Below are 8918 nucleotides of genomic sequence, written 5' to 3'. Positions count from 1 at the left end.
GATCAACGTGTACGACAGCGTGTTCCAGTTCCCGCCAATATCCAGCAATTTCGCACAGCCATTGAAGAGGACTGGGACAATATTCCACAGGCCACAATCAACAGCCAGATCAACTCTTTGCGAAGGAATCGTGTCGCGCTACATGAGGGAAATGGTGGGTTGCACCACATAGTTTAAGGTTTTCTGATCCATGCCCCTACCTTTAAGGTATCTAGATAGATTAGGGCTTAATGAATTCATTTCAGTTGACTGATTTCCTTAAATGAACTGTAACTCAGTAAAATATTTGTAATTGTTGCATGTTGCGTTTATATTTTTGTTCAGTATATTTAGCCATTAGCAGAATGTATTATTGTCATGTCCTATGTTCTGTCCCTGTTTTGCTGTATGATCTCACTCTCTCTCCCTACTTTGTGCGCGGAGTGAAGGGAGAGACTCATTCTGAAAGTGCAAGCACATGACAGTTGAGCAAGATTTCAAAATGTAATCGCAGCTTAAACACTGTTTTTAAAACAACTACTGTTACTGTTTTTAAAGAGAGGAGAGTCTTAGCTTTCGGTGAGTAGAAATATTACATTTAAACGTTCAATGTCATGTCAGATGTCCTCTTTTGTTGGCCTAGTCTTGTTAAATGTTTTTAAAATATAACGTAGGGTATGTGGGGCGAACAGAAAGAGGATTCCAGACTGCGTAGCTCAAAGTAGGGGGTTCTATGAATTTAGTAGGTCACCTAGCATTTCATGCACCCTGTCTTATGAAATGGTGTCGTTAATAAAGATCATTGTTTTCTATATCTGTGTTGAGTGTTGGTGTCCTAACCTCGCTGGACCATACCATACCGGTCAAACAAAGATGGTGGCTAACAGTACTCTGCTCAATCCAGTACTTGCCCCACCTATCAGGTGGTCTAGCAAGCTTTATTACACTTGTGGGATATACACTATATGTCAGACCATGAGGACACAAACTTAGGCACAGGTGCGGCCCAGATTGCAGCCCCCGTCCCATATAATGGTCAGCCCCTTCCCCCCAACATGCAGTCGGTGCACCCTGTCTTTATGCCAGAAACATTTACTGGTATGGGGCTGGAATGGTCTGTTTGGGCTGGACAAAAGGTAAACAATTGGAATTATGGGCTCAAGTTAAAATATGTCTTTGTTACTATCGGGGCGGGCTCGAGACATTTCTAGCGGTCTCTCCGTTGAGGATAGAAGTGACTACACACAGTTGAAAAATGCTATTGGGAAATGTTTAGACCCTTGTGACAGTCACAATGGGAACTGTGCTAACTTCCTGGCTAGGAGGAGGCTGCATAACGAAACAGCCCGTGAATTTGGTAATGCTCTACGTCGGTTAATGGAGAAAGCGTACCCAAAAGCAGATGCCACTACTCTGGATATGTTTACACGTGATCATTTTATTGATTATGTATGTAGTGGGGACTGGCGTGTCAGTCTTCGGTCTGCTAGGCCCGCTACTAGGGAACAAAGCGGGTTTGCTTATGACCGAGTGAACAGAGGCCGAAGCAAATTCTGCTAGGAATGTGGATGTAACCGTCATATGAGAAGAAACTGCCCCTACCTGCCGGGAAACTAGAGCGGGTGTGCACGGCAGGCCAATTGCTCGCCCCCCTTCCTCCTTCTTCTAGACTGGCCTCTCCATGTGACAAGAACTAAGCGGGTGGGACTATCGTCTACCAGTTGATACCGGGGCTCAAGCTTCAATTGTTTCCATACCTAAAAATAACTAATGGAGACACTGAGTTGATGGGATACCAGGGCTAAGTTGCTGTAGCTAATGGGTGGGAAATTGAGATCCTGAGCCGTTGGCAGAGCATTTGTCAATTTGAGTCTTTAGCTGTAGTTACTGAATTCTTATGGTGGATATCCTGCCCTAAGACATTTTGCTTGGCACTGACTTTCTAGCTACATTTGGGGATGTGATTGATATGGAGGAAGATGATACCGACTAATGGGAAAGAAGCTACCTCTCTTGTTGTTGTATGATGCTAACCAACCCAAACTTGTTACTGTTCACTATGATACAGTAGTCTCAACCCACTGCGAAGTAATTATCCCGTGGGCAGTTGAAGGTCTTCCCAAGAAGTACACCAAAGGTATGCTGGAACCCTCTTCCTCTTTGCTCAACCATTGTGATGTCAAGGTGGCTCACGTCTTGTGTACAATTGACCAGGGGGTTATGCCAGTACGTGTAATTAATATGACTGATGAGAACCAGATTCTAAAATGGGGCATGGAAATTGCCACTCTGTTCACTGAGGTGGAGGTAGATAGTGAAACAGTGGACTTCGAAAAGCGGAGTGAAGAGGGCATCACCCCTTCCTGGTCTGTAAACACCATTGTGGTGCAATTTAGTTTGGAAAAGAGAGGTTTTAAATGCGCCGAACTTCATTCCATTCGTGAACTGCTCCATCGGCACACTTCTGTTTTTAGTACAGGAGATACGGATCTAGGGCAAACTCACCTTACGATGCATCAGATAGATACCGGTAACGCAAAACCCATTAAAATGGCCCCGTGCAGGATCCCCCTCCAACTGCGACAGGAAGTCGTAGACAACATTTAGCAGATGCTAAAGCACGGCGTCATCCGCCCCTCATGTAGCTCCTGGACAGCCCCTGTCATTCTGGTAAAAAAAAGAGACTCAATGATGTCACTGAGAAAGATGCTTACCTGCTCCTGAGAATTGACGATGCTCTTGACAGTTTGAACAAGGCTCGCTGGTTCTCCACCATCGAGACAGTCGGGTTGGACCCCAAAGACAGATCAAAAACGGTGTTTCCTACCAGATGGGGCTTGTTTGAATTCAATGTTTTCTGTTTTGGTTTATGCAATGCACCTAGTACCTTCCAGATGATGATGGATGTAGTCCTAGCAGATTCACAGTAGACCACCCGTTTAGTTGATATGGATGACATTATTGTGTCCGGTCGTACCGTTCAAGAACAACTCCTCTATTTGGATGAAGTTCTTTCCGAGCTGCACCAGGTAAATCTTGCCCCTCTCTGCATCAGCTTACTGAGAAAGGAAGACAGTTTCAATGGCGGGAAAACTGCCAGCGGGCATTCACGCAGTTGAAAGCTAGCCTCACTACTGCATCAGTCGTGTCCTACCCAGATCCTAACAAGACCTTTAGCCTAGATACCGATGATAACAATGAAGGAATAGGAGCTGTACCATATCAAAGAAGAAAGGATTGGAGTGTGTGGTAGCATATGCTTGTCGAGCTCTGACAAAGCAAGAATGCAAGTATGCTACAACGAAGAAGGAGCTGTTGGGCATGGTTACTTTCAAGAAGATACTTCAAACATTACCTCTTAGGCAAAGAGTTCATTCTGCGTACAGACCACATCTCCCTACAATGGTTGCACAACTTTCAAGGTTTAGAAGGGCAGCTAGCTCGGTGGGTGGAACAGTTGGCCAATTTTCAGTATAATATTGTGCACTTTCCTGGAAAGCAGCATGCGAGTGCAGACACCCTGTCGAGGCTACCAGCATTCTCTGCCGTGCCCTGTGTTGCGTCAAGCCCTCCCTCTGATCAGTGCCCTGTGGTTTGCGCATTGATGCATGTCAACCAGCTGGCATGGCTAGAACAGGAAGCAGGGGTGGGGGATCACATGGCAGAAGCCCAACAAGAAGACGCGGAAATACGCCTTCTCCTCTAGCTTACAAGAAGTACAGTATAGGGGACAAGCGCAGGGAGGTAGAGTAATCAAGCCTTAATATGCGCCAGTATGGGATCAGCTTCAGGTGCAAGGGCTGAGTTTAGTGCGTCCCCCCTTGCCTAATTCTGATGCCATTTGTAAGATACAAGTTGTCCTCCGCAAACCTGTGGCGCCTACAGTTTTGGACATGCTACAAAGCACAACAATAGGGGGTCATTTAGGAGTGCAAAAGCTATAGGGGAAAGCCAAAGATCGTTTCGACTGGCCAGGGTGGTTTGACAATGTAGAAAAATGGTGTAAGGAGTGTGTGGACTGCACGTCCCGTAAACCCCAAGGGCGGCCGTCCTGTGCACCCCTAAACCTGTCTGTCACCTCTTGGCCGTGTGAACGTATAGCAGTGGATATCTTGAGTCCCCTCACTAACACCGCCAACGGGAAAAGTGCATCCTGGTAGACTGAGATTATATCTCAAAATGGACAGAGGAGTTTGTGGATGTGTTGAACATCCATAAATCTCGAACCTCTGCTTACCATCCCCAGTCAGATGGGTTGCTCACGCGCATCTAGCACACGAGAGAGGTCATCTGGCCTCCAGCATCCACGAGAGGGGTCTTCCGGTCTTCTTCAGCAATGGGAGGCGCCAGCAGCGTCTCCTTCAATGGGAGGGAGGTCAACGGTAGCCCAACTTTCTCGGGGAGCACGAGCAGTGCGAGACCGGAAGCCACTAGCGTGGTCCAAAGTTACCACATGGCTTCGGAGTGACTCATGGACGGTCTTTTCCATCCAGGATGGGGGACAATGTGTTGAACTGGGATGTTCTTCTACCGTATGTCATGATGGTCTATCATAGTAGTGTTCATGCAAGTACCGGGTTCAACCCATTCAAAGTGCTGTTTGGTAAAGAAATTGTTCTTCTAGTCGATGTGATGCTTGACATAGATCACAGGAAAAATGTAACATCTGTCAGTGGATATGTATTGTGGCTGGATGACACTTTGTCTACATTAGTGCGGTCAGTGAAAAGACACCAAGCTAACTTTGATTTTCGTGCCAATTATCTATATTAATCAGTGGTTGAATTGGTTTGGGTTCGAAATAAGGCTAAGAAGCGTGGGGTATGTCCTAAGTTACAGAGGTGCTACAAACAACCTTTCCAAGTGATAGAGCAGGTTTTAGATGTCCTCTGCCGTATAGAACTGGATGGAGAGAGGTCCTGAAACTGTGGTGCATTTCAAACAACTCAAACCCTTTGTTCCTTGATCATTTGCAGAGACTCCAGTACGACCCGGCTGGGTGGGAGAGAGAGAGAGATTTCCTGCCCAACCTCGCAGGCCTTCCCGCCGACTGGAGGTCAACCCATGACCCAGTTGGGTTATCACAGGCCGGGGTTCCAGTCGGCTGTGGATTGTCCCGGAGAGAGGCTGTTCTGCATCCAGGGCTGCTGTTGCCAGCTGCATCTAGCACACGATAGGCGTCATCTGACCTCCAGCATCTATGAGACAGTACTTCCGGAATTCTTCAGCAATGGGAAGCACCAGCAGCATCTCTTTCAGTGGGAGGAAGGTCAACGGGAGCCCAACTGTCTCGGGGAGCATGACCAGTGCAAGACTGGCAGCCACCAGCGTAGTCCAAAGGTACCACATGGCTTTGGAACAACTCAGGGATGGTCTTTTCCACCCAGGATGGGGATAGTGTGGTGAAGCTGTAGGACAGCTTGTAAGGGAAGATATCACTAAATCATTAACTAATTGCTCACACCTGTGCCTGCTTACAAGACTCTGACCAAAACTCTGAGAAACTGATATAAGACAGAGCCGAGAGTGCAGGCAGGTCGTGGCAGGGGAGCTGTGCTTTGATGAACGCTGGACTTGTAGCCTTTGCAATTATCTGCATTGTACTCACCTTAACAGAGGGAGGTTTTGGCCAGTTCTCCTTAACCGTTCGGACAAGTAAAAAAATCTGTCTTACTTGTCTGAAGGACAAGTGGCAGAAAAAGTTAATGTCAAGCCCTGCAGATAATTCCACCATGGGCAACTGGCAACAAGAACTGAGCCGATGGACAAGGGGCAATGAAATGTGGTATGTAAACCTTATGTATGTCCTTAGAAGCTATGTGAATATAAAGTCACTGCAACCTTAGATGGCTGCACCAGACCAAATGGTGGCACTATAGATATCATCGTCACCAGTGCCACCATATGATACTAGAGCAATAACTATTGATCAAGTGGACTTTGTCTCATGCAAATAAATTATGTCAAATATTGTGATTAGTATATCTGTATAATCACATATCGTTGCCCATGTTAGGGAAAAGTGGATATTTTATTCTGTAAAATCCTGTCCTGCCGCTTGCAGTCAGCGTACTACAGCTGTGAGAGTGTATTGAAGTATTTAGGAACGCTAATGTGGAGTGAACCAACTGAAATTTAAATCAACATGGTAATGCTTTTACTGACTGCACATAAAGGAAGATAGATCCTACATCACCGAGGGCTGGCTTTGTTATCCAACTGATCTTGTGTCCTTTCTGTCATCCTGTGAAACCCGTTCATTGCTGCTCGCAGGTATCTTTTTTCTGTCTAATGTCCATATTGTTTTCCCCTTGGAATATTGTTCTGTTTCTCTTGCACAATGTCTAATTTTTTATTTCTCTGCTGGTCAGGGAGATGCTTTACAATTGGTCTGTCTCTCTGTTGGTAATAAGCAACTCAGTTAGTTGTGAGCAAGTTCTTCTTGTTGGCGAGGCTCCCTGTGCGTTGTCAGCATTTGATGGTGCGCCTGTCTATCAATCTCTCCAGTGTTAGGTCTAGTGTTGGGTCCAGGACGGTGGGCCTCAAGGGTGGTGTGGTCACCTGCTAATGAGAGTGGCCAGTAGGGGGAGCAGTGCTGCTGTAAGGGGGGCAGAGAGGCCTGCTGCTCCTCCACACTCCATGGCATTCTCCTGCATCAGACACATGGGGCATCACAGGAGTTTCAGACCATAGAAATGAATTAATACATACACTATATATCTATATGCTTCAGACAATATACAGATGGTCACAAAAATGCTTAATGTCATGTTAATATACACTCATAAACAGGCGTTCATGTACTTTCCGTGTAATCACAGAATTGTGACGCCGACGCACACATATCTACACACTGCGTACCTCGGGGTGAAAAGGATGACACGATTCTGGCCGCTTTCTGTCTTTCTGAAACTTCAGCCTATCACATTTCAGAGACTCATTGTGTGCAGAGGGGTTAAGGATAGAAATACTGATGATGAACCACACCTCAGACACCTCAGATACATTTAACTGATACTGTGGTGACCGTTTCTGCAACATCATTCTAGCATGATGAGACAACCAAACCGTAATGCACGCTTCATAAATACCTACATGTATGAGAAATGTATTAATACCTCTGACAATGAAGAAGCTATTCACGCTCTCAGAACACTAAAGTCTAACTTCAGAGTTCACTTACAGTTAACTTACAAAACCCATCTACTTACAAAACATTTATACTAAAAAACACTCTCAAAAGCTTTGTACTAAAAATACACTCAAACTTATTGAGGGTTAGTAAAGGATATACATAATCTCAATGGGATCCATGGAAACCAGGGGGGCAGAGCTGCAGTCACACTTGTTGTCCACGACAACCATGAAGAGATTACTGCTGGGAATCTGCTGAATTACAAAAGATCTGAGTTGATTCAGTTGATGCTTTTAACATAAGGCTAGTCCCCTATTTTCTCCACTTCCTATCTGACTGACGTGCCCAAAGTAAACTGCCTGTTGTTCAGGCCCTGAAGCCAGGATATGCATATAATTGGTACCATTGGAAAGAAGACACTTTGAAGTTTGTAGAAATGTTAAAATAATGTAGGAGACTAACACAATAGATATGGTAGGACAAAATCCATAGAAAAAACAATGTTTTTTTCTTTAGAGAGCCCATGCTATTACAATGGAGCGTATAGGGAAATAATTAAATCTAGCTCCCAGTATGCAATTCCTATGGCTTCTACTGGGTGTCAGTAGTCTTTGTGTCACATCCTGACCAGCAGAGGGAGCAATTGGATTAGTTTTGGTCAGGATGTGGCAGGGTTTTTGTGTGTGTGAATGGTTGTGTTGGTGATTAGGATTCCCAATTGAAGGCAGGTGTGTTGAGTTGCCTTTGATTGGAGTCCTATATAGGAGTGTGTGTTTGTCTTTGGGGTTGTGGGTAATTGTTTCTTATTTAGTGTGGTTGCACCTGACAGGACTGTTGGCTGTCAGTTTCCTTGTTTTTGTAGAGTGTTCTTTCTATTAAATTCAAGATGACGAACACTAACTCTGCTGCATTTTGGTCCTTTCCTGAAGACAGCTGTGACACTTTGTTCAAGGTTTCAGGCTTGTTTCTTCCAAAACGAGTAAGACTAATGAGTTTTACTACAGGGACACAGACTTGGAAATTTGTGTATAGTTTAATTAGATTTTAGGGTATCTGAGGATTAAATAGAAACGTATTTTGACTTGTTGAAACAAAGTTTAGGGGTAGATTTTTGGATTCCTATCTTGGCATGTTGAACGAGTGGATTACTCAAATCAATGGCGCCAACTAAAAATACTTTTTGGGATATAAAGAAGGATTTTATCTAACAAAATGACACTACATGTTATAGCTGGGACCTTTTGGATGACAAATCAGAGGAAGATTTTCAAAAAGTACGTGAATATTTAATATGACAGTGCAGTTAGATTAACAAGAATTTAAGCTTTCAACTGATAGACGCTTGTATGTACCTAAATGTTTAATATCCATAATGTTTATGATTATTTATTTGAATTGCGTGTCCTCCAGTTTCACCGTAAATTGGCCCGCTAAAGTGGCACCTATCTCAGAACTAACACATGAAATTACCCTGTATTGTGTATACACAATCAACACACAGGTTAAGTGAGTTTATCGGTGCCTAATACACAGGTAAGGGAACTGTGTTACAAGTACCTGGCACAGCCCTCACAGTCGATGTTTCCCGTGGTCTCTTCGATGGTACGCTCAGAGACGAAGGCAGGGTACTCCGTGTCACATGGCACCATCATGGTCTTTCCCCTCGACCTTGTTGTGTTGTGGCCATAGACACAATACATCGATTTTTGGAACCTCTTACCCTGGCATTTTGAGTGGTAACTCATGGGTACACTAGCAATGGATGCCAGTCCTGATTAAAAGGGAACTGCCGTCCATGGATTAT

At 44.7% G+C, this 8918-nt stretch overlaps 1 long non-coding RNA gene across 1 annotated transcript; it reads right to left on the bottom strand.

The window, feature by feature from the left end:
• Positions 1 to 5991: 5991 nt before the first annotated feature.
• On the bottom strand, positions 5992 to 7107 carry LOC145859331 (uncharacterized). The gene is made up of 2 exons (XR_014379534.1): positions 6841 to 7107; positions 5992 to 6629 (listed from the first exon to the last, which is right to left on the bottom strand). It is a non-coding gene; the product is annotated as an uncharacterized LOC145859331 (long non-coding RNA).
• Positions 7108 to 8918: the final 1811 nt, after the last annotated feature.

The sequence above is a fragment of the Salmo salar genome, chromosome 12 (genome assembly GCF_965601325.2).
Source record: "Salmo salar chromosome 12, fSalSal1, whole genome shotgun sequence".
NCBI lineage: Eukaryota > Metazoa > Chordata > Actinopteri > Salmoniformes > Salmonidae > Salmo > Salmo salar.
This window is presented reverse-complemented; position numbering and strand designations above follow the sequence as displayed.